Genomic DNA, 27,716 nt, shown 5'->3' on the forward strand with positions numbered 1-27,716 from the left:
GGAGTAATGACCTTTGGCTCGAAGGGAAGGCACTGTTGCTTTGGTGTTTTAGAGTAATGACCTTGGGATTGATGGGAGATCACTGTCTTGTGGTTTTGGAGTAATTACCTTGGGTTTGATGGGACAGCACTGTTGTTTTGTGGTTTTGGATAATAACCTTGGGCTAGTTGTGAAATCACTGTTTTGTGGTCTTGGAGTAATGACCTTTGGTTAGATGTGACATCGCCCTTGTTTTGTAGTTTTGGAGTAATGACCTTTGGTTAGATGTGACATCACCCTTGTTTTGTGGTCTTGGAGTAATGACCTTTGGTTAGATGCAACATCACCCTTCTTTTGTAGTTTTGGAGTAATGACCTTTAGTTAGATGTAACATCGCCCTTGTCTTGTAGTTTTGGAGTAATGACCTTTGGTTAGATGTGACATCGCCCTTGTTTTGTAGTTTTGGAGTAATGACCTTTGGTTAGATGTGACATAGCTTTTGTTTTGTAGTTTTGGAGTAATGACCTTTGGTTACATGCAACATCACCCTTCTTTTGTGGTTTTGAAGTAATGACCTTTGGTTAGATGTGACATCGACCTTGTTTTGTAGTTTTGGAGTAATGACCTTTGGTTAGATGTGACATAGTTTTTGTTTTGTAGTTTTGGAGTAATGACCTTTGGTTAGATGTGACATCACCCTTGTTTTGTGGTCTTGGAGTAATGACCTTTGGTTAGATGTGACATCGCCCTTGTTTTGTAGTTTTGGAGTAATGACCTTTGGTTAGATGTGACATCACCCTTGTTTTGTGGTCTTGGAGTAATGACCTTTGGTTAGATGTGACATCGCCCTTGTTTTGCAGTTTTGGAGTAATGACCTTTGGTTAGATGTAACATCGCCCTTGTTTTGTAGTTTTGGAGTAATGACCTTTGGTTAGATGTGACATCGCCCTTGTTTTGTGGTTTTGGAGTAATGATCTTTGGTTAGATTTCACATCGCCCTTGTTTTATAGTTTGGAGTAATGACCCTTGGTTAGATATGACATCACCCTTGTTTTGTAGTTTTGGAGTAATGACCTTTGGTTAGATGTGACATCGCCCTTGTTTGTGGTTTTGGAGTAATGACCTTTGGTTAGATGTAACATCGCCCTTGTTTTGTAGTTTTGGAGTAATGACCTTTGGTTAGATGTGACATCGCCTTTGTTTTGTAGTTTTGGAGTAATGACCTTTGGTTAGATGTAACATCACTCTTGTTTTGTAGTTTTAGAGTAATGACCTTTGGTTAGATGTGACATCGCCCTTGTTTTGTGGTTTTGGAGTAATGACTTTTGGTTAGATGTAACATCGCCCTTGTTTTGTAGTTTTGGAGTAATGACCTTTGGTTAGATGTGACATCACCCTTATTTTGTAGTTTTGGAGTAATGACCTTTGGTTAGATGTGACATCACCCTTGTTTTGTAGTTTTGGAGTAATGACCTTTGGTTAGATATGACATCACCCTTGTTTTGTGGTTTTGGAGTAATGACCTTTGGTTAGATGTGACATCACCCTTGTTTTGTGGTTTTGGAGTAATGACCTTTGGTTCGATATGACATCACCCTTGTTTTGTGGTTTTTGAGTAATGACCTTTGGTTAGATATGACATCACCCTTGTTTTGTGGTTTTGGAGTATTACTGTCTTGTGGTTTGGGAGTGATGACCTTGGGCTAGTTGTGACACTGGTTTTGTTTTTCAGAGAAATTACCTATACAGCTAGTTCTATATCGATTATTGAGGTAGCTACCAGTTACTACAAATGGACCGTAATACAAGATGGTAGAATACTGACTATAACAGCTTAGATCACAATATCCATTTAAGAGCAAGAAAATACTGTCATGAGAATGTTTGAAATGCATTGGTAGTAAAGTGCTTATTAGATATCTGTGTCACTTAGATGCTGAAAATATCTAATAATCATGTTTAAATTTCAACACAGTCCTTAATCACTTTTGGAAGGAAAATAATGAAGTACAAAATTCTCACCCGTGAGGGACCTGGTTTTGGTTCTTTGGACGACTTCCCTGCACCTGATTTTGCAGAAGCACTATTTTCATAGATTGTTTCCTGACCTTTAAAAAATAATAAGAGACTCATTATCCATGCTAGTAATTAACTCAAGGAATCTACTCGTTAATTATTTCATTAGCTATAGTTCAAGCATTTATTTATCATTAATCTAATATCGTTTGTAACAAGCATTTTCATTGGCTTAGAAATTTACTTTGTATTTTATAAGAGCATAACATAAAACAAGAGGCCCATGGGGCCTGTATCGCTCACCTGGTTGGATTAGACCAAATGTCGAAATAATGTTCATATTCAATTTGTTTTATTTGTAAATCTTTAACAATGCTATATATGGTTATAGTATGGGAATCCAAACTGCTTTAAAGATTAATGATGTCCAGATTATCTAAGGTCTGAAAGACCTCAAGAATTGTTTATAGAACATGCATTCATCACTGTATGACTATAGTAGCGATTTAAAGGAATTACCTTTATTTCACCTATTGGGCCCCGCCCCTTTGGCCCTTCGGGGGTCAGAGTCACCATTTATGCAAAATCTGTTCCCCTGTTTCTGACCAAATTGGGTTCAAATCCATTCATAACTTGATGACAAGTAGCGATTTAAAGGAATTACCTCTATTTCCCCTATTGGGCCCCGCCCCTTTGGCCCCTCAGGGGTCAGCTAGAGTCACCATTTATGCAAAATCCGTTCCCATTCTGCCAGGATGTTTCTGGCCAAATTTGGTCAAAATCCAACAAGAACTTTTTGACTAGTAGCGAATTGAAGCAAATGTTGAAGGACGGACGACCGTCGGACGAACGACCGACGCCGTGTCATGGCATAAGCTCACCGGACCTTCGGTCCAGGTGAGCTAAAAATGATGTCACTTTTCATAATGTTGCTTTTGATTGGCGGATGGAGCAGTGTAATACTTTGTAAAAGAAAAGAGCTAGTCCATCAATACATTGAATTTTTACAGGGTATTGATTAAATCATAAATTAAAGCTTTTACTTGAATAATCAATAGCACCCAGCTTGTGAATCTATTTAAATCCAAGTAATGCTATGTCCTCAATATGAGAGCCATGGTTGTCTTGTTTAGGTTCTTATAGCCTAAACAATGATAAATACTATATTGTCTGTTCATGATGTTCATATTTTATATTTACCATATTTTACCCTAACATTCAGACCAATCTAGACTATGTACAAGTTTTAATACCAACATATACCTGTAACTTTACCCTAACATACAGACCAATCTAGACTATGTACAAGTTTTAATACCAACTCATACCTGTAACTTTACCCTAACATACAGACCAATCTAGACTATGTACAAGTTTTAATACCACCATATACCTGTAACTTTACCCTAACATACAGACCATTCTAGACTATGTACAAGTTTTAATACAACATATCCCTGTAACTTTACCCTAACATACAGACCAATCTAGACCATGTACAAGTTTTAATACAACATATAGCTGTAACTTTACCCTAACATACAGACCAATCTAGACTAATCTAGACTATGTACAAGTTTTAATACAACATATAGCGGTAACTTAACCCTAACATACAGACCAATCTAGACTATGTACAAATTTTAATACCAACATATACCTGTAACTTTACCCTAACATACAAACCAATCTAGACTATGTACAAGTTTTAATACCAACACATACCTGTAACTTTACCCTAACATACAGACCAATCTAGACTATGTACAAGTTTTAATACCACCATATACCTGTAACTTTACCCTAACATACAGACCATTCTAGACTATGTACAAGTTTTAATACAACATATCCCTGTAACTTTACCCTAACATACAGACCAATCTAGACCATGTACAAGTTTTAATACAACATATAGCTGTAACTTTACTCTAACATACAGACCAATCTAGACTATGTACAAATTTTAATACCAACATATACCTGTAACTTTACCCTAACATACAGACCAATCTAGACTATTTACAAGTTTTAATACAACATATACCTGTAACTTTACCCTAACATACAGACCAATCTAGACTATGTACAAGTTTTAATACCAACATCTACCTGTAACTTTACCCTAACATACAGACCAATCTAGACTGTACATGTTTTAATACCAACTTATACCTGTAACTTTACCCTAACATACAGACCAATCTAGACTATGTACAAGTTTTAATACAAACATATACCTGTTACTTTACCCTAACATACAGACCAATCTAGACTATATACAAGTTTTAATACAACATATAGCTGTAACTTTACCCTAACATACAGACCAATCTAGACTATGAACAAGTTTTAATACCAACATATCCCTGTAACTTTACCCTAACATACAGACCAATCTAGACTATGTACAAGTTTTAATATAACATATACCTGTAACTTTACCCTAACATACAGACCAATCTAGACCATGTACAAGTTTTAATACCACCATATACCTGTAACTTACCCCTAACATACAGACCAATCTAGACTATGTACAAGTTTTAATACAACATATAGCTGTAACTTTACCCTAACATACAGACCAATCTAGACTATGTACAAGTTTTAATACAACATATAGCTGTAACTTTACCCTAACATACAGACCAATCTAGACTTTGTACAAGTTTTAATACAACATATACCTGTAGCTTTACCCTAACATACAGACCAATCTAGACTATGAACAAGTTTTAATACCAAAATATACCTGTAACTTTACCCTAACATACACACCAATCTAGACTATGTACAAGTTTTAATATAACATATACCTGTAACTTTACCCTAACATACAGACCAATCTAGACCATGTACAAGTTTTAATACCACCATATACCTGTAACTTTACCCTAACATTCAGACCAATCTAGACTATGTACAAGTTTTAATACCACCATATACCTGTAACTTTACCCTAACATACAGACCAATCTAGACTATGTACAAGTTTTAATATAACATATACCTGTAACTTTACCCTAACATACAGACCAATCTAGACCATGTACAAGTTTTAATACCACCATATACCTGTAACTTTACCCTAACATACAGACCAATCTAGACCATGTACAAGTTTTAATACCAACATATACCTGTTACTTTACCCTAACATACAAACCAATCTAGACTATGTACAAGTTTTAATACCAAAATATACCTGTAACTTTACCCTAACATACAGACCATTCTAGACTATGTACAAGTTTTACTACCAACATATACCTGTAAATTTACCCTAACATACAGACCATTCTAGACTATGTACAAGTTTTAATACAACATATACCTATAACTTTACCCTAACATACAGACCAATCTAGACTATGTACAAGTTTTAATACCACCATATACCTGTAACTTTACCCTAACATACAGACCAATCTAGACTATGTACAAGTTTTAATATAACATATACCTGTAACTTTACCCTAACATACAGACCAATCTAGACTATGTACAAGTTTTAATATAACATATACCTGTAACTTTACCCTAACATACAGACCAATCTAGACCATGTACAAGTTTTAATACCACCATATACCTGTAACTTTACCCTAACATACAGACCAATCTAGACTACGTACAAGTTTTAATATAACATATACCTGTAACTTTACCCTAACATACAGACCAATCTAGACTATGTACAAGTTTTAATATAACATATACCTGTAACTTTACCCTAACATACAGACCAATCTAGACCATGTACAAGTTTTAATACCACCATATACCTGTACCTTTACCCTAACATACAGACCAATCTAGACTATGTACAAGTTTTAATACAACATATAGCTGTAACTTTACCCTAACATACAGACCAATCTAGACTATGTACAATTTTTAATATAACATATACCTGTAACTTTACCCTAACATACAGACCAATCTAGACTATGTACAAGTTTTAATATAACATATACCTGTAACTTTACCCTAACATACAGACCAATCTAGACCATGTACAAGTTTTAATACAACATATAGCTGTAACTTTACCCTAACATACAGACCAATCTAGACTATGTACAAGTTTTAATATAACATATACCTGTAACTTTACCCTAACATACAGACCAATCTAGACTATGTACAAGTTTTAATACCAACATATACCTGTAACTTTACCCTAACATACAGACCAATCTAGACTATGTACAAGTTTTAATACAACATATCCCTGTAACTTTACCCTAACATACAGACCAATCTAGACCATGTACAAGTTTTAATACCACCATATACCTTTAACTTTACCCTAACATACAGACCAATCTAGACTATGTACAAGTTTTAATACAACATATATCTGTAACTTTACCCTAACATACAGACCAATCTAGACTATGTACAAGTTTTAATACAACACATACCTGTAACTTTACCTTTGGGCGGTTTTGATACAACAGCGTACTCATTGTTATCGTTGTCTGTGCTCACGATGTTATTTTTTGCAGCGCCACCTGGTAAAAAATATCACCAGACAGGTCAGGTAACTGTTTATCAAACATACAAAAAGTGTTTGGTTTGTTGGTCCTTAAACTTAAAAATGGTGATGTAAGTGATATTTTAGTGGGTCAGTTCTACTTAAGAGTTATGACCAGTTTTAGTCCAAGACCAGTTTTTACAAAAAATTATTATTATCTTTTTTTTTCTATTTGGTTTTATTTTGTTCTGTATTTTGCGGGAGCCCCTAGCTGAGCATCAACTGAGTGCCCAAGGACCAAAGATGCTCCTGATTATAATTTGCTAAATTGACTTCTTTCGTTAAACAACCAAAATAAGAACCACCAGAAAAACAAACTTTGCAGTAGGTAAATATACATGATATATCGATCAGACCTGGAGCGTGTATAATTCTTACCTTTGCCTTTTGATGGTTTTGATTACGACTGCATACTCAGCATTGGCATCTGTTGTTTATACTTCATTTCTTGAAGCACCACCTGGTGGAAAACACAATATAGAATGATCGTTAAGAAAATCTAAAGGTTGAATACGAAGCAAAAAAAACAAGAGATCCCAGAGGGATCTTGGCGCCCGCCTTTGAATGATCTTTATAGGTTCCATGTTAGATTAATCTTCTCTCTATTTTTCCCTTCCTCTTACTAATCTGTGTAAATTAAGGAACAATCCCTCCAGTACTTTTCAAACAAGGGGAACCTATATATGAAGTCTGAGATTTAGCGATAATGGCTGTCTGTCAGCCATGTTGTTTTCAAATTGGTCCAAAAATGCAATACGAGTGGACCAAGGGGAACCTACATATGAAATTTTAGAAAGTTCCCTTCAGTACCGTCTGTAAAATACCAATAACAAACTTCAATTGTAAAAATCCAAGATGGCTGCCTGTGGGACATTTTGATATCAGAATGGTTCCAAAAGTTAATATGCATAAATAGGGACCAAGGGGAACCTGGATATCAATTTTGAGATAGAACCCTTCAGTACTTTCTAAGAAATAGCGATAACTAACTGCAATGGTCAAATCCAAGATGGCTACCTGTCGGCCATATTATTTTCAGAATGGTTTCAAAAGTTAATATTCACAACTAGGGACAAAGGGGAGCCTACATATTAAAGGAGAGGGTGCATGGCAGCCCAAGGCCGAATTATTTTATGCATGATATTATGATAGACTTTTACCAAATACATGTCATTTTAGACACTAAAACGAAAATTGGCAAATGCTGTATACGCAGCGCCACCTAACATGATTTCTGTAATATATTTCTCGTACAAAAGTACTTGATAAATTTCATATTGCATTGATAGTCTCATGTGATGTTATATTTTATAAAAACGTATGTTTAGTTTGAATTTGTATAATAAAAAGTGTAATTACAGCTTTTTAACAAAATTATCAGTTAAAAATTTACCTTCTTGAAATTTTCTTTTATTTGTATGGAATGAAGTGCAGTAAGGAGGCGATAACTGAGTTATCGTTCCTTACGGAACGTAATGTAGATACGGCTAATTCTGCCTACTTAGCAGCATATAGTCGCACTTTGGGCGCAAAGAAAACGGCTCGATACATTTTGATAAAAACTATCCACACTTGTAAAACTCGGTGTGATCTACGTCCTGACATATTCGGTATGTCTGGGAAAAATCTAGTTATGGAGATATCTGGGGCCAAACACGCCAAAATCGTCATTTTGACTAAGAGTTTCTGTTTAAACCGCCCTCAATATTCGAAAAAAAAATCCAGAAACATATACAATGCACATATAAGTAGATAAATGTTTCCTGAAGAAAACCGTCTGTTTAGTTTTTCGATATCTTTATCAGAACGGTCACAATATTGTTTTGAAAATGGCCTATTTTTTCGACCCTCTCAGTATTTTTCCACTCGACAGGGGTATTTTGATAGCAGACGACCGCATGTTTTGATGACGTAACGCCCATCCTGAACTCGTCACGAAAGTTTGTTGTGTAAGCCGGCTGTTGATTGAACTGCTCGGTGAGCTGGGTTCCGTTGTATTTTACTGTCACTGCCAGTATATATTGCTATTTTTTCAACATCAGAGGCAATGCTCCAGAATATAGATACTTTGTCACGATCATTGTATGTCGCTTTTCACAAACATGCATGCGAAAAATCAACCCAGCGTTCAGAATGTCAAGCAAATTCCCGAAGCCTCGTAGGCCTAACGCTGACGGTAAGTAAACTTGTTTGTTAACGTTGATGTAAACAGACGACGGTAAATATGCACGAAGAATAGTTCCTGTTTATTTGATATTTACTGTAGTGATAGGCCTGCTTTGTCTCCAAATTGATTGATAGAACTATTTCGATAGTCTGTGTATTTGTTTGTGACTAGCTTCGACTCTGTGATTGTTTACGTCTAAAAATAACAACGGGAATCTCCAGATTGAGGTGACAATGTACACAGAACCGTGTTCTCTCGGACACTATCTCTTGAACGAACACACACACAAGACTACTACTTTGCAACTTCTCTGATATATGAATTACCATGTGAAAAGAGAAATGAAATGAATTTTAATTTTTACCGATCATATACTGACATAGACTTACTAGAGTCCCGCGGTGAAGGGATGCCTTTCTCGGGCACATCTGTCTTGCTACCTACTCTCAGAAGAAAGACTAGCATAACCGATGAACATTATAAAAAAATACAAACATTTGTAGAACGGCGACTTAAGTGTGACTTGGATTTCATTTAATTTTGTAGAACTATTTAAATTGAACCACCTACACTGCGGGCTGGAAACTTCCTCACTACACTACTGTACAGTACAGTACAATACTGCAGTAGGCCTACATCATATCAATAGATTAAAAATGAAAATTTCAAGATTTGAAATAGATTTCTGAATTAAATATTGAATAATGTCGGACTGTGTAGCATTTTACAATTTGAAAGGCCAGTTCCAACTATTTCAATTATTTGGTTCACCTCATATTATCACTATCAGCAACTTTTTTTCAATTAGTTCATTTTGAAATGTTTAATGAAATAGTATTCTGATCTATTATATTCAAATGCTTGTAACTCAAAATTAAAGTCTGTAACATGCCCTTGATTGAGACTATGCCTTTGAACACGTTCAGAATTCAGCTCTCACAATTTTGCAAAATATTCTTCGAAATGTCACCTGCACACACGAAAATTAGTGGATTTTCAAATATCTTTGCCTCAAATACCATACCAACATATTTAACCTTTCGCTCGCATACACCGAAGAAAACAATGTGCGAGAAAGCTGTTCTGACAAATTTATGCTAAAATAGTGTCAATTATTATGTCGAATTAAGTTAAATTAAGTTAATTTTGGTGTGAAAACATGTAATGTTACTTTTTTTTTGTAATATCTTGACTGAAAGTTCATTTCAACTTATTAGAAAAGGCATTATAGAAAATTATTTGACAATATCAGAGTAACCAGAATTCAGCTCTCACAATTTTGCAAAATATTCTTCGAAATGTCACCTGCACACACGAAAATTAGTGGATTTTCAAATATCTTTGCCTCAAATACCATACCAACATATTTAAACCTTTCGCTCGCATACACCGAAGAAAACAATGTGCGAGAAAGCTGTTCTGACAAATTTATGCTAAAATATTGTCAATTATTATGTCGAATTAAGTTAAATTAAGTTAATTTTGGTGTGAAAACATGTTATGTTATTTTTTTTTGTAATATTTTGATTTAAAATTCATTTCAACTTATTATAAATGGTATTATAGAAAATTATTTGACAAAATCAGAGTAACCAGAATTCAACCATTACAATTTTACAAAATAGTCTTCGAAATGTCATCTGCACACAGGAAAATTATTGGATTTTCAAATATCTTTGCCTCAAATACCATACCTACATATTTAAACCTTTCGCTCGCATACACCGAAGAAAACAATGTGCGAGAAAGCTGTTCTGACAAATTTATGCTAAAATATTGTGAATTATTATGTTGCATTAAGTTAAACTCAGTTACTTTGGGTGTGGAAACATGTAGTGTATTTTTTTTTTGGCTTTTGAAATCAATTTCAACTTATTGCAAAAGATATTATAGAATATTACTCGACAAACTTAAAGAATTACCAATATTAAATTATCACTATTTTACAAAATATTCTGATTCAAAATGTCATCTACAAACAGGTAAACAAGAGTAAATTTTCAAATATTTTTACCTGCAATACTGTACCATACCAACATATTTCAACTTTTTATTTACATGTGAAAACAATATGCTCTTGATAGCATGTGAAAGGCCTCCTATACTGTATGTTCTTAAGTGAGGTAGTCACCAGCTACTACAAGGAGACCCTACCTCAAAATGAATGGCTGTTCACGGGTTGATAATCCCAGCAAACATAGCAAAACAAACATAGTTAAGAGTAAGACATGTCATTTATTTTCAGTGCTGTTTTGGTTGTGTCCTGGATGACATGCAAAAGGCCTCCTGCATGTTGTTCAGTGAGGTAGTCACCAACTACTACCCGGCCTTAACTAAGATATACCACTTATTTTTCAGAAACCTGCCTAACTGGTGTACACTGCTGCCTCATAAGAGGTTTAAAAAATTGATTTAAAAGAAAACATGATTGTTTACACTTGATTAAGCTTCATTTACATAAATTTTAGCTCAAATTCATTTAAAATTTAAAACTTGCAAATTACCTTATTTGTGATCTGGCAAAGATATTTAAGGGAGATAACTTGCTTATCTGGTCTCATATATAAAATTGATTATCAGTAATAATGAAATGATTACTGAATAATTATTCAATGTTTTATAACAAACTCAAAATGACTGATTGGATATTTCATAATCCATATATAGGCTGAATACTGGTTGATTTTGCCCACTTTGTGAACCCGTAAATTTTGGACACAGGATTTTTACATCATATATGACATTTTAAAATCTTAGATGGCATGTCACTATTTATTGATTAGAATACTGTGAGTGTGTAACAGAGCGCATGACTAATTATATTTAAATCACTGTCTCCGCTAGGGATCGAACCCAGGACCTCTGGCTTACAAGTCTTACGCTCAACCAATCGAGCTATAGAGAAGAACTCTCTAGCCGAGCGGTATGTTGCGGCCAGTATTTATCAGGGTTACATACTTCCCCTCCAGGAAAGAACTCGTCCTCGAGTTTACAGGAGTAACAGTGATGCTTGTGGAGCAATCCTGATTATTTTCCCCATGTCCCTACATGGGCCAATGTAACAGAGCGCATGATTAATTAAATTTATATCACTGCCTCAGCTAGGGATTGAACCCGGGACCTCTGGTACTCAGAGGCTTCTAATTACTGGTGGAAATTGAGTTATTGTTCGATTTTGAGGACGTTTGGTATGTAGGTACATCATTGGACACCGGTCCCTCTTGTAGCCTCACTTTCACATTTAAACAAAATGGCCGCCAATCCTTGGCCTCCGATTGGTCCAAATTTAGTTATTGTTCGATTTTGATGAAATTTGATATGTAGGAACACCTTGGACACAAGTCCCTCTTGTAGCCTCAATTTCACATTTAAACAAAATGGCCGCCAATTCTTTGCCTCTGATTGGTCCGGATTTAGATATCGTCCGATTTTGATGAAATTTAATATATAGGTACATAATTGGACACGGTACCTCTCGTTGCCTCACTTTCACATTTAAACAAAATGGCCGCCAATTCCTGGCCTCTGATTGGTCCAGATTCCGATATCGTCTGATTTTGATGAAATTTGGTATATAGGTACATCATTGAACACCGGTCGCTCTCGTAGCCTCACTTTCACATTTAAACAAAATGGCCGCCAATTCCCGGCCTCTGATTAGTCGAAATGTAGATAATGTTCAGTTTCAATTCGATTTGATATATGAGGGTATTAGGGGACTGCAAATTCAATTTCATGAGTTTTGTTGCCTTTACGAACAACACATTCTTTTTATTGGTCGAAAATTAGATATTGAGCGATTTTGACAAAACGTGCTCACACAGAGTTATCGCCCCTTACTACACTTCATTCCATCTGTGACATCCTTCAGGTGTCACCCTCTAGTATGGAATGAAGTGCAGTAAGGAGGCGATAACGGAGTTATCGTTCCTTACGGAACGTAATGTATACACGGCTACTTCTGCCTATTTAGCAGCATATATCAGCGATTTGAGGGCAAAGAAAACTGTCCGTAACTTCTTGATGACACTTTCCACACTTGTAAAACTCGGTGTGATCTACGTCCTGACATATTCGGTATATCTGGGAAAAATCTAGTTATGGAGATATTTTGGGTCAAACACGCCAAAATCGTCATTTTGACTAAGAGGTTCTGTTAAAACCGCCCTCAAAATTCGAAAAAAAAATCCAGAAATATATACAATGCACATATAAGTAGATAAATGTTTCCTGAAGAAAATCGTCTGTTTAGTTTTTCGATATCTTTATCAGAACGGTCACAATATTGTTTTGAATATGGCCTATTTTTTCGACCTTCTCAGTATTTTTCCACTCGACAGGGGTATTTTGATAGCAGACGAGCGCATGTTTTGATGACGTAACGCCCAACCTGAACTCGTCACGAAAGTTTGTTGTGCTAGCCGCTACTGATTGAACTGCTCGATGAGCTGGGTCCAGTTGTATTTTACTGTCACTGCCAGTATATATTGTTATTTTTCAACATCAGAGGCAATGCTCCAGGATATAGATGCTTTGTCACGATCATTGTATGTCGCTTTTCACAAACATGCATGCGAAAAATCAACCCAGCGTTCAGAATGTCAAGCAAATTCCCGAAGCCTCGCGGTTTTAGCTGACGGTAAGTAAACTTGTTTGTTGACGTTGATGTAAACAAACGACGGTAAATATGCGCGAAGAATAGTTCCCGTTTATTTGACATTTACTGTACATTGTCTCCAATTTTCAGATTTAGATAGTCTCTGTATTTGTTTGTGACTAGCTTCGTCAGGGATTTTTTTCATCGTATTACGTCTAAAAATAACAACGGAAATCTCCAGATTGATGTGACAAATGTACACAGAACCGTGTGCTCTCGGACACTTTCTCGTGAACGAATACATTCCAGGTTACTCAGATTCAGCTTTGTAACTCCTGTGATATATGCATTACCTTTAGGGAAGAGAGATGGAATAAATTTTGATTTTTAGCGATCACACACTAAGATAGACTTACTAGAGTCTCCAACTCGGCTCGTCTTCCATGTTGCTGTACGTACAATGTACGCTTGTATTATCGGTGAACATTACAGCGGATGTGAGCGGTTACATAGAATCATAACAAGTTGATGCAGAACAGGCGACTGATAGATTCTACAGGACTGATATTTCAATTAATTTTGTAAAACTATCTAAATTGAACCTAACAGTTACAGTACAGGGAGCTGGACAGTTCCATGGGTTCTGTCACCTGACTACATCACATGAATTGATTAAAAATAAAAATCTTCAGAGTTGAAATAGGTTTCAGCATGAAATATTGAATGAGTACAGCTTGTGTGACATTTTACATTTTGAAAGGCCAATTTAAACTACATATGTAGATTCATTGTTTTCTTTACATCATATAATTTTTTTTATCAACAATGTGTTCAATAATTTTTCAGGCTTTTAATGAAATAGTCCATTATAAATTCAAATGTTTATAATTTTAAATAGAGATTGCTAATCTGCCCTTGATTAAGATTATGTCTCTGGACAGGGTCAAATTATTTCATCTTTTCTATTTGAATAATGTCTCTTGGACAGGGTCAAATTATTTCATCTTTTTATTTGAATAAACAACGTAATGTAAATTTTCAAATTCTTTGCCACAAATACCATACAACATATTAAACCTTTCGCTTACTTGTGCCAGAGAAAACAATGTATGAGAACCATGTTCTGACAAAATTATACTAAAATAATGTTATTTTGTGGAATTAAGTTAAATTAACTAATTTAGGGTGTGGAACCATGTTGGATTTGTTTTATATTTTGAATGTTAATTAATATCAACATATTCAAAAATGTATTATAGAACATTATTTGACATATACACATAAAAGATAGTTTTTCTTCAAAATGTTATCTCCACGCAGGTAGAAATTAGTAAATTTTCAAATATCTTTACCTAAAATACTATTTCAACATATTTTAACATTTGTTTACATACATGTGCCAAAGAAAATAATGTGCGAGAAACCTGTTCAAACAAAATTACAATAAAATAATGTCAGTTATAAATTTATTAACTTATTTGCAATTTATATGGGTTGGGAGAAACCTGTTATAACAAATTTATACTAAAACAACTTAAATTAATATGTCACATTAAGTTAAATTCAGGAATTTCAGGTTATAAATCATGTTATCAATGTAACATAATTTGTTTTGATATTTTGATTTTAAAATAATTTTAGCTTCATACAAAAGGTATTTTAGAAAATAACCAAATTAAAAGATTAATAGAATTTATCTGATAATCATAAGTTTACGCAATATTCTCCTTGGAAATGTCATCTGTGCACAGGTAAAAGTCAGTAAATTTTGAAATATCTTTCCGTCAAATACCATATTTCCTGTTACATATTTTATTAAACCTTTCGTTTTCATACGACAAAGGAAAGAAGGTGCGAGAAACCAAATCTGACAAATTCAAACTTAGAAAAATGACATTGAACTAATTTGTACCATATTTAATATATTTCTTAAGTCAATTTATACTTAGATTTATTTTAATTGACTACAAAAGGTTTTATAGAGATTATTTGACAATATCAAGGAATTAAATACCGTATTTATTCTAATAAACGCCCCGGGGGCGCAGGGCTTTATCACCCATCTATTTGGGTCCGTTAAACGGACCCATTCCCAATAACAAAAAGTGTGATTTTTCCCAATTTTCTACTTGAAAATTCCCAATTCAAATGTATGAACAAATAAATTATGTTGAAACAAAAAATCTGATTACGGCCGGCGTTGAGCGTGTCGAGAAATTAAATATGACGAGTGGAACTACTGTAGTCTAATCCGAAGCGTGTGTCACTCGGAACCCCTCGTTCCAAATTCATAGTCATTTTGACGTTTTATGTAATGCGGTCTCGGCAACAGGTGTTTACAAGCGTTTGATGGATCGCGAGTTTCATCGCACCATGTGGCCTCAGACCACAATTATACTTCCGGGTCGTTGTACACGAATGTAGTACATATTGAAATTTCAGGACTGTTGCTTAATATTTTTTCCTGACTTAGCTGTTGCAGATATGGAGAAAATTTTAGCATAGATTTATAGTGCAATATTTAATCTAGTGGCAGAATTTTGTTTTGACACCATTTCCATGTTTGTTTGTGAGGCAGGACACGGGGAGTTATAAGGCTTGAGGAGTAATATTTTGTGATTTTCCGGATTTTCCTACAATATAGTAGGGTGGTAACACTTAAATATAAATATCTTGAATAGTTCTACACGTGATGTAAAAACCAGATTTTTTGCAAACTTCTGAAATATTTTAATTTTGATTTTAATCAACTTTTCCTCCAAGATTGAAATTGGGGTGAGCTAATTCCCATAAAATCATGAAGATTTACATGTGATTGAGTAAATCCCTATATTTCTAGGAAATTTGTCCTGATTCAGGTATCGTCTGATTTTGATGAAATTTGGTATGTAGGTAAATCATGGGACACCGTTCCCTCTCGTAGCCTCACTTTCATATTTAAACAAAATGACCGCAAATTCCTGGGTTCTGATTGGTCTCGATTCAGATATCGTCTGATTTTGATGAAATTTTGTATGTTAGGTACATATCATAGGACATCGGTCCCTCTCGTAGCCTCACTTTCACAATTAAACAAAATGACTGCCTATTCCTGGGTTCTGATTGGTCGAAATGTAGATATTGTTCGATTTCAATTCGATTTGATAAATTGGGGTATAATGGTAATGCAAATTCAACTTTATGGGTTTTGTTGCCTTAACGTCTTGTTATTGGTCGAAACTTAGATATTGATCGATTTTGACAAAACGTGCTCATACAAAGTTATCGCCCCTTACTGCACTTCATTCCATTTGTGACATCCTTCAGGTGTCACCCTCTAGTTAAGTAGATAAAATGTAATAATCGTTAGAGAACTATCAGATCTTGCTTTTAAAAAACATGTTTGCATATTAATCTTAATACACAACCAAAAAAAAATCATCAAAAATTACTGGATAACAACAGATTTTTGCATACAAAGAAAGGTCATGAAGTAAATTGTATTATAAAAACAAGGATTAAAAAGGAGCACCCTGTCTGACACAAGCAGTAAAGTCTGATTGCATTGTTAGTTTTGTTGGATTTTTAGCATTTGCCTCTATTATTCAGTACTTTCAGTTGTTTGATATGTTGTCCAAAATTGGGGGTGTATTGACATAACATAATATTTAACATAATAAAATTGTGGCATATCCAGTAATTCACCAAATAAATTTGTTTCATTAAATGTTTATGAATATCCATAGATTATTTCTAAAAATAAAACTTAATTTTAGTGTCACAGAGCGTGATGATTCATATACAAAATTAAACCTTAAACAAATGGGGTGAATTTGTTTCACAAATAGGAAATACAAATGTGTTCTATAATAATAAGTGGTCATAACCTTAGCTTCTTATGCAGTTTGATGGGGAAATAATGAAATCACCAAAAAAATAATATATACATTGAGGAATGGAAATTAATTCCTGCCACATAATCGAGGATATTATGCTTTTGACAAAACAAAAGGCCCATGGGGCCTGTATCGCTCACCTGGTTGGATCAGACCAAATGTCAAAATATTGTTCATATTCAATTTGTTTTATTTGTAAATCTCAAACAATGCTATATATGGTTATAGTGTGGGAATCCTAACTGCTTTAAAGATTAATGAAGTCCAGACTCTCTAAGGTCTGAAAGATCTCAAGAATTGTTTTTAGAACATGCATTCATCCCTTTATGACTAGTAGCGATTTAAAGGAATTACCTCTATTTCCCCTTTTGGGCCCCGCCTCTTTGGCCCTTCCGGGGTCAGAGCCACCATTTATGCAAAATCTGTTCTTCTTCCCCCAAGGATGTTTCTGATTAAATTGGGTTCAAATCCATTCATAACTTTATGACTAGTAGCGATTTAAAGGAATTACCTCTATTTCCCCTTTTGGGCCCCGCCTCTTTGGCCCTTCCGGGGTCAGAGCCATGAACATGCATTCATCCCTTTATGACTAGTAGCGATTTCAAGGAATTACCTCTATTTCCCCAATTGGGCCCCGCCCCTTTGGGGTCAGAGTCACCATTTTTGCAAAATCTGTTCTCCCCCCAAGGATATTTCTGACCAAATTGGGTTCAAATCCATTCATAACTTTATAACAAGTAGCGATTTAAAGGAATTACCTCTATTTCCCCTTTTGGGCCCCGCCTCTTTGGCCCTTCCGGGGTCAGAGCCACCATTTATGCAAAATCTGTTCTTCTTCCCCAAGGATGTTTCTGACCAAATTGGGTTCAAATCCCTTCATAACTTAATAACAAGTAGCGATTTTAAGGAATTTCCTATATTTCACCTATTGAACCCCGCCATTTTGGCCCCTGGGGGGTCAGAGTCACCATTTATACAAAATCTGTTCCCCTTTTGCCAAGGATGTTTCTGATTAAATTGGGTTCAAATCCATTCATAACTTTATGACTAGTAGCGATTTAAAGGAATTACCTCTTTTTCCCCTATTGGGCCCCGCCCCTTTGGCCCCTTTGGGGTCAGAGTCCCCATTTATGCTAAATCTGTTCTCCTTTTGCCAAGGATGTTTCTGATTAAATTGGGTTCAAATCCATTCATAACTTTATGCCTAGTAGCGATTTAAAGGAATTATCTCTATTTCCCCTATTGGGCCCCGCACCTTTGGCCCCTTTAGGGTCAGAGTCCCCATTTATGCTAAATCTGTTCTTCTTCCCCCAAGGATGTTTCTGACCAAATTGGGTTCAAATCCATTCATAAGTTTATGACTAGTAGCGATTTAAAGGAATTACCTCTATTTCTCCTATTGGGCCCCGCCCCTTTGGCCTCTCGGAGGTCAGAGTCACCATTTATGCAAAATCTGTTCCCCTTTTGCCAAAGATGTTTCTGGCCAAATTTGGTCAAAATCCATTAAGAACTTTTTGACTAGTAGCGATTTGAAGCAAATGTTGACGGACGAAGGTGAGCTAAATATGTTTCCGGGAACAAAAATCCCTGTGGGCCGATTTAACCCTCCTATGCACCACCTCCTTTGAGAAAGATCTCTATAGTACTTTCTGAGAAATAGAGATAATAAGAATTGTTTACGGATGGACGGATCATGGACCACGGAAGCAGGGCGATTTGAATAGCCCTCCATCTGATGATGGTGGGCTAAAAAAAGAAGAGTAAGACTCAAATTCAATTGCTAAGTCTAAGTCTCAAAGCTAACTTCAAATTTAAGTCTCAACTTAAGCTAATACGCTACATGGAATATGTTTGTATCCCGTTGCATTCATACCAGTGTAAATACAATCAAACCATCGTTCAATCCCTATGTGTACACTTCGCTATATCTGGTTTGGTTGATTTTGTTTAACATCCCATTTACAGCCAGGGTCATTTAAGGATGTGCCAGGTTTTGGAGGTGGAGGAAAGCCGGAGCACCTGGAGAAAAATCACCGACCTACGATCAGTACCTGGCAGCTGCCCTACGTAGGTTTCCAACTCACCATGAAGAGGTGAAAGACTAGTAATAAAGGGTAGGGACACCTTACCACTCAACCATGGTATATATGTACACAAAGGAATGAATAGGGAATCTCAAGTCTGTCCCTAACTCCACTAGTAAGGGACTAAATAGTTATCAATGTAAAATACAAATCAAAACAAAACAGGGACTGGTTTTCTTGTATTAATTCACAATAAAATGTGACACCAATATATTTTTTTGTGATCAAAAATCAGGTGAATTTCTTCATAGTCGCACTATCCCCTGATTAAGCCAAAAACACAGGAAAAACTTTGATCGAGTCCAAAACACAAAATACCTTGATTGTGTCCAAAACACAAATATATATTAATTGGGTCCAAAACACAAGAAAACCTCTTTTGAGTCCTAAACACACGAAAACCTTGGTCGCGTCCAAAACACAAGAAAACTTTAGTCAAGTCCAAAAGACAAGAAAACCTCTTTTGAGCCCAAAACACAAAAATACCTTGACTGAGCCCAAAACACAAGAAAACCTTGATTGAGTCCATAACACAAAATACCTTGATGATTGAGTCCAAAACACAAGAAAATCTTGATTGAGTCCAAAACACAGGAAACCCTTGATTGAGTCCAAAACAAAAGAAAACCTTGATTGAGTCCAAAACAAAAGAAAACCTTGATTGAGTCCAAAATACAAGAAAACCTTAGTCAAGTCCAAAACACAACAAAACCTTGATTGAGTCCAAAACACAGGAAAACCTTGATTGAGTCCTGAACACAAGGAAATCTTGATTGAGTCCAAACCACAAAAATACCTTGATTGAGTCCAAAACACATGAAAACCTTGATTGAGTCCAAAACACAAGAAAACCTTGATTGAGTCCAAAACACAAGAAAACCTCTTTTGAGTCCAAAACACAAAAATACATTGACTCAGCCCAAAACACAAGAAAACCTTGATTGAGTCCATAACACAGAATACCTTGATTGAGTCCAAAACACAAGAAAACCTTGATTGAGTCCAAAACACAGGAAAACCTTGATTGAGTCCTAAACACAAAAGAAAATCCTTAGTCAAGTCTAAATCACAAGAAAACCTCTTCTGAGCCCAAAACACAAGAATACCTTGACTGAGCCCAAAACACAAGAAAACATTGATTGAGTCCATAACACAGAATACCTTGATTGAGTCCAAAACACAAGAAAACCTTGATTGAGTCCAAAACACAGGAAAACCTTGATTGAGTCCTGAACACTAGGAAATCTTGATTGAGTCCAAACCACAAAAATACCTTGATTGAGTCCAAAACACAAGAAAACCTTGATTGAGTCCAAAACACAAGAAAACCTTGATTGAGTCCAAAACACAAGAAAACCTCTTTTGAGTCCAAAACACAAAAATACCTTGACTGAGCCCAAAACACAAGAAAACCTTGATTGAGTCCAAAACACAGGAAAACCTTGATTGAGTCCTAAACACCAGGAAATCTTGATTCAGTCCATAACACAAAATGCCTTGATTGAGTCCAAACCACAAATATTCCTTGATTGAGTTCAAAACACAAGAAAACCTTAGTCAAGTCCAAATCACAAGAAAACCTCTTTTGAGCCCAAAACACAAAAATACCTTTACTGAGCCCAAAACACATGAAAACCTTGATTGAGTTCATAACACAAAATACCTTGATGATTGAGTCCAAAACACAAGAAAATCTTGATTGAGTCCAAAACACAGGAAACCCTTGATTGAGTCCAAAACACAAGAAAACCTTGATTGAGTCCAAAACACAGAAAAACCTTGATTGAGTCCAAAACACAAGGAAATCTTGATTGAGTCCAAGCCACAAAAATACCTTGATTGAGTCTAAAACACAAGAAAACCTTGATTGAGTCCAAAACACAAGAAAACCTTGATTGAGTCCAAAACACAAGAAAACCTCTTTTGAGTCCAAAACACAAAAATACCTTGACTGAGCCCAAAACACAAGAAAACCTTGATTGAGTCCATAACACAGAATACCTTGATTGAGTCCAAAACACAAGAAAACCTTGATTGAGTCCAAAATACAAGAAAACCTTAGTCAAGTCCAAAACACAAGAAAACCTCTTTTGAGTCCAAAACACAAAAATACCTTGACTGAGCCTAAAACACAAGAAAACCCTGATTGAGTCCATAACACAAAAGAAAAACCTTGGTTTAGTCCACGACCCAAGAAAACCTTGACTGAGTCCAAAACACAAGAAAAACCTTGACTGAGTTTAAAACACAACAAAACCTTGATTGAGTCCAAAACACAAGAAAACCTTGATTGAGTCCAAAACACAAGAAAACCTCTTTTGGGTCCAAAACACAAAAATACCTTGACTGAGCCCAAAACACAAGAAAACCTTGATTGAGTCCATAACACAAAAGAAAAACCTTGGTTTAGTCCAAGGCCCAAGAAAACCTTGACTGAGTCCAAAACACAAAAAAAAAACCATGATTGCGTCCAAAATACAAGAAAACCTTGATCGAGTCCTAAACACACAAGAAAACCTTGGTCGCGTCCAAAACACAAGAAAACCTTAGTCAAGTCCAAAACACAAGAAAACCCCTTTTGAGCCCAAAACACAAAATACCTTGACTGAGCCCAAAACACAAGAAAACCTTGATTGAGTCCATAACACAAAATACCTTGATGATTGAGTCCAAAACACAAGAAAATCTTGATTGAGTCCAAAACACAGGAAACCCTTGATTGAGTCCAAAACAAAAGAAAACCTTGATTGAGTCCAAAATACAAGAAAACCTTAGTCAAGTCCAAAACACAAGAAAACCTTGATTGAGTCCAAAACACAGGAAAACCTTGATTGAGTCCTGAACACAAGGAAACCTTGATTGAGTCCTGAACACAAGGAAACCTTGATTGAGTCCAAAACACAAGAAAACCTTGATTGAGTCCTGAACACAAGGAAACCTTGATTGAGTCCAAACCACAAAAATACCTTGATTGAGTCCAAACCACAAAAATACCTTGATTGAGTCCAAAACACAAGAAAACCTTGATTGAGTCCAAAACACAAGAAAACCTTGATTGAGTCCTGAACACAAGGAAACCTTGATTGAGTCCAAACCACAAAAATACCTTGATTGAGTCCAAAACACAAGAAAACCTTGATTGAGTCCAAAACACAGGAAAACCTTGATTGAGTCCTGAACACAAGGAAACCTTGATTGAGTCCAAACCACAAAAATACCTTGATTGAGTCCAAAACACAAGAAAACCTTGATTGAGTCCAAAACACAAGAAAACCTTGATTGAGTCCAAAACACAAGAAAACCTCTTTTGAGTCCAAAACACAAAAATACCTTGACTGAGCCAAAAATACAAGAAAACCTTGATTGAGTCCATAACACAGAAAACCTTGATTAAGTCCAAAACACAAGAAAACCTTGATTGAGTCCAAAACACAGGAAAACCTTGATTGAGTCCAAAACACAAGAAAACCTTGATTGAGTCCATAACACAGAATACCTTGATTAAGTCCAAAACACAAGAAAACCTTGATTGAGTCCAAGACACAGGAAAACCTTGATTGAGTCCTAAACACAAGGAAATATTGATTGAGTCCATAACACAAAATGCCTTGATTGAGTCCAAACCACAAATATTCCTTGATTGAGTTCAAAACACAAAAGAAAAACCTTGGTCGCGTCCAAAACACAAGAAAACCTTAGTCAAGTCCAAATCACAAGAAAACCTCTTTTGAGCCCAAAACACAAAAATACCTTGACTGAGTCCAAAACACAAGAAAACCTTGACTGAGTTTAAAACACAAGAAAACCTTGACTGAGTCCAAAACACAAGAAAAACTTGACTGAGTTCAAAACACAACAAAAACTTGACCGAGCCCAAAAAATAAAATGTTGATTGAGTCCAAAACACACAAAAAAAAATTCAAGTGAGTTCCAAACACAAGAAAACTTTGATTGAGCCCAATCAAAACCAAATAAAACCTAAGTCACTGTTTAAGGTTTGATTGATGTAATAAGATAGATAAACTGTCTAAAATGTTTTGATACTGTACTGTACCATATCAACCTACCTTTGGGTGGTTTTGATACTGTACGATATCAACCTACCTTTGGGTGGTTTTTATACTGTACGATATCAACCTACCTTTGGTGGTTTTTATACTGTACCATATAAACCTACCTTTGGGTGGTTTTGATACTGTACCATATAAACCCACCTTTGGGTGGTTTTTATACTGTACCATATCAACCTACCTTTGGTGGTTTTTATACTGTACCACATCAACCTACCTTTGGACGGTTTTTAAACTGTACCATATCAACCTACCTTTGGGTGGTTTTGATACCACAGCGTATTCGTTGTTTTGTGGTTGCAAATTCATGTTTTGTACCACCACCTAGTTTTTTAGCGCCACCTGGTGAAATGACAATAAAAAATGTGTATAATGACAATAGAATTACGTAGACAAAAACTATATATGTATACATGTACCTGTTTATATCACAGTACAATTTTGCAAAAAAATTATATATAACTATATAATAGAATTATGTAAGCAGAAAATGTATACATATAATGGCTTTTTCTCACTGGCCTGTGGCCTTTTTGTCTCATTTTTGGAAGAAAACTGATGAATTGGGAAAGATTTTTTTGGGAGTATATTGCCAAATTTGGAAAATTGGCTTAAATCTGATAATTTCAATTGAGAATGTTTGGCATTAACAGCCTAAGAAAGCCCTCAAATAAAGCCCTGAAGTTGTCCAAAGTTTCCAGGGTTTTTTTAAGTCTTTATCTTAAAATGGACCAAGTATTGAATCCTATTACATCAATTTTCATTGGAAAAAAACTTATGATACACCAATGTAAAATGGACAACATTATGCCAAACTAACATTTGGGCACAATCTGTGACACTCAAGTCAACATTATGTTTAGGTATATTGTGTGTTCACCGGTCAAAATTGCAAACTGACATACAATATCATAATTACCTTGTTGATTCCGTTTCTGCTTAAACACCAGGAGACCGAAGATCCCGGCGACAACCGCAAGAAGGATTATAAAAATCACCACTATGATGACAGTCAAGTTGGACTGGGGGGGGGGGCGGCTGGCGGCGGGAGCGCTGGAAATAAAGTCAGGGCCATGAAATTTACAAAAGCAATATCATCATATTTGAGAGAATATGGTGTACATTTCTTTTCTTGGTGAATATTTTTACATTTTGTGACAAAAAATATATACATCAGACCAAAGTATTGTAAAAATGACAAAACTATTTTAGATATGACCAAAGTATATATACTTTGGTCATATCTAAAGTAATTTTGTCACTTTTACAATATATTGTAGAAAAGACTAAGTATTGTAGAAATGACTAAAATATTGTAGAAATGACTGAAATATTGTAGAAATGACTGAAGTGCTGTAGAAATGATATATATGACCCAACAATGGACTTTAACAATGAAAAGAAAACTTACCTAAAGTCCGGACACTTATCTCCGAGGAATTTCCCTTTCCGATTTTGTTAGAGACATTGAGTCTGATGATGTAGTCAGTGGAAGGGGCGAGTCCCTCAAGTGTGTGTGTCATCGGTACTCCCTGACCTTCATCAGAGATATTCAATGTGTCGGTAACCCATTCTTCGCCGACTGCCATAATGTCAACATGGAATTGCTGTGGATTCCCACCGTCAAATCCTGGTGTCCACATGACCCTGACATTATCAGATCCCACATCTGATGTACTAAAGTTGATCGGTCTATCTGGTACATCTATAATGCAGGGAAAGCAACAAAGGTATATATGGTGATAGAAAAAATATTTCACAAATTTTCATTCTCTCAAATTTTTTGTGCAATACTAGATTTAACAGATTAGTGCAATGATGTAAAACAATCATATTTTAAAGTAGCAGTGCTAAAACACATCAAAGTACTCATACTATAATATTATCATTTGTAAGTTATTATAGTGCTCAATGTCCTTTAATTGAGTTTTTCATTTAAAAAAAAATGGCAATATTATTTTTGATAGCAAACCCATATCTATTGTTTTTTGCAATTTTATCAGATTGTATCAGTTGGCTGCAAGTTATTAATAGAGTCACTGTGATTAAGTTAGGTCACTGTGGTTACTGAGCTAATAAATTCACTCACAGTTAATAGTGTGACTGTCAAATCAGGTCACTGTGGCTGATTAATGTGGTTATTGAGCTAGTAGGGTCACTATGAGTTATTAATAGAGTCATTGTGAGCTAATCAGGTCATTGTCAGTTATTAATACTGTGACTGTCAAATCAGGTCACTGTGGCTAATTAATGTGGTTACTGAGCTAGTAGGGTCACTGTAATTTATTAATAGGGTCATTGTAAGCTAATCAGGTCACTGTGGGCTATTAATGGGGTCACCATGAGCTAACCAGGTCACTGTGAGTTATTATTATAGTGTCATTGGAAAATAGGTCACTGTGGCTGATTAATGTGGTTACTGAGCTAATTAGGTCACTGCAACTTGTTATTGTGGTTAGTAAGCTAATTGAGTCACTGAGTTATTAATAGGGTCATTGTGAGCTGATTACTTAGCTAGTCAGGTCACTGTGAGTTATTAATAGAGGAACTTTGATCTAATCAGGTCACTGAGTTATTAATAGGGTCATTATGATTTAATTAGGTCACTGTGAGTTAGTAATAGGGTCATTGCTAATGTAATCATGTCATTGAGAGTTATTAACAGGGTAACATTGAGCTAATAGGTCAACGTAAGATATTCATGTCACTGAATTAATCAGTGCACTGAGGCTAAAGTAAGCTAACCAAGCAAACTGTAAGAGTTAATCAGGTCACTGTGAGTTGATCATGGGACGACCCTGTCCTTAAATAAGGTCACTGTGATCTGAATTAGGACACTGACTTAATTAGGTTAAAGTGAGTTATTAAGTACACTATGAGAGTAAATTAGGTCACTCTGAGTTGATCATGTCACCATGAATCAAATTAGGTCACTGTGAATTGATATGTCATTGTGAGTTAATAAGGTCATTGTGATCTGAATTAGGAAACAGTGAGTTAATTAGGTCACTGTTAGTTAATTAGGTCACTGAGTTAATTAGGTCACTGTGAGTAGATCATGTCAACGTGAATCAAATTAGGTCACTGAGAGATGATCATGTCGTTGTGCTCTTAATAAGGTCACTGCAAGTTAAGTAGGTCACTATAAGTTATTCATGTCACTGTGATTTCATCAGTTGTTTCCTGCTAGTTGTTCAATACAGTATAAGAACCAAATCAAAATAAACCTGAGCAGCTATAAAACTCAGCAAACAAACAAACAACAATGAAAAGATATTTTGAGATATTTTACCTTCAGGGCGAATCTGGAATGTGACTGTCAATGTCCCTTGTAAACCGTTAGTAATGTTAACATGATATTTTCGGTAGTCGTTCACAGACCTGACCTGGACATTTCCCCTGACAGTATACGTATAGTTGTTGTTTGGAAGAACAGGAAGGGTCCTCACACCATTGGACCATTGGCCAGTTGGCACTGGGTTGGCTATCACTGTGATATTGAATGGGATGGTCTGATCCTTTCTCCCTGCCAATCCAATTACATTATTGGCAGACCCAAGTCTTCGTGGGGTACCTAGGTCATTAACATACAATTGGAGCTGTGCATGTCTCGATCCCCCTGAACAATACATAATGGAAGTCTTCCTATTCAATTCACTGATCACATATTTGTCTCTACAATTAAGTCCTTAAAATTCAAAGGTTGGAGTTTTATAAATTCAAAAAGCAAAACTGATTTCATATCGAATCATTGCACAACATATGACATATGTAAGTAATAAATATAAAGATGGTTATTTCTCTGTTTTTAATTTGAAGATATTTCAGTGAGCCAAAAACTCAGATTTTTTAAATAATTTTGATCAAATATATAAGCTATCAGGTATAATTTCAGTATGTCAGATATCAAGTGATTCTTGATTCCTGGAGTACGTTCTCGAGTAAGTCAGCATCAACATCAACGGAATGTTTCTGGAATTTAGAAATAACATTTTTTTTATTTAAATCAACTAAAGAGCATCATCATACTTACAACTAACTTGAAGTCCAAACTGCTTCATCTCGGGGTTGACATTGCTTCTATTTTGAGTGACGAAGTTGGTCGCCCTGACGCCATACCTTCCTGTGTGGTTACACTGAAGATTCTTTGATTCAACATTGTATTTTCCAGCAGTGTTAGAAACTGTACCCTATCGCAACTGTTTTCTGGTTATTCAACAAAATTACATTAGATTTGGGGTTGCTGCTGATGTCAAGGCTGAGCACCAAACTGAAATCTTCTGCGATTCTGATGTCACTTGTTTCGACTGGTTGATATATATCACTTTCATTCAGGTACCTCATCATTGTGATAAGAGGTGGAACTGGGGACAATTAAAGTGAAT

General features: G+C 35.5%; 1 protein-coding gene and 1 long non-coding RNA gene across 4 annotated transcripts in view; one reads left to right on the forward strand and one right to left on the reverse strand.

The window, feature by feature from the left end:
- The window catches only part of LOC117315989 (nephrin-like), a 402,896-nt gene that overhangs the window by 334,779 nt on the left and 40,401 nt on the right, over window positions 1–27,716 (forward strand). The gene's annotated exons all lie outside the window — the stretch shown is intronic.
- On the reverse strand, window positions 6,428–27,689 carry LOC117315993. The gene is made up of 7 exons (XR_004529800.1): window positions 27,365–27,689; window positions 26,624–26,905; window positions 24,743–25,036; window positions 24,251–24,384; window positions 23,586–23,673; window positions 6,917–6,998; window positions 6,428–6,515 (listed from the first exon to the last, which is right to left on the reverse strand). It is a non-coding gene; the product is annotated as an uncharacterized LOC117315993 (long non-coding RNA).

The sequence above is a fragment of the Pecten maximus genome, chromosome 17 (assembly GCF_902652985.1).
Source record: "Pecten maximus chromosome 17, xPecMax1.1, whole genome shotgun sequence".
Lineage (NCBI taxonomy): Eukaryota > Metazoa > Mollusca > Bivalvia > Pectinida > Pectinidae > Pecten > Pecten maximus.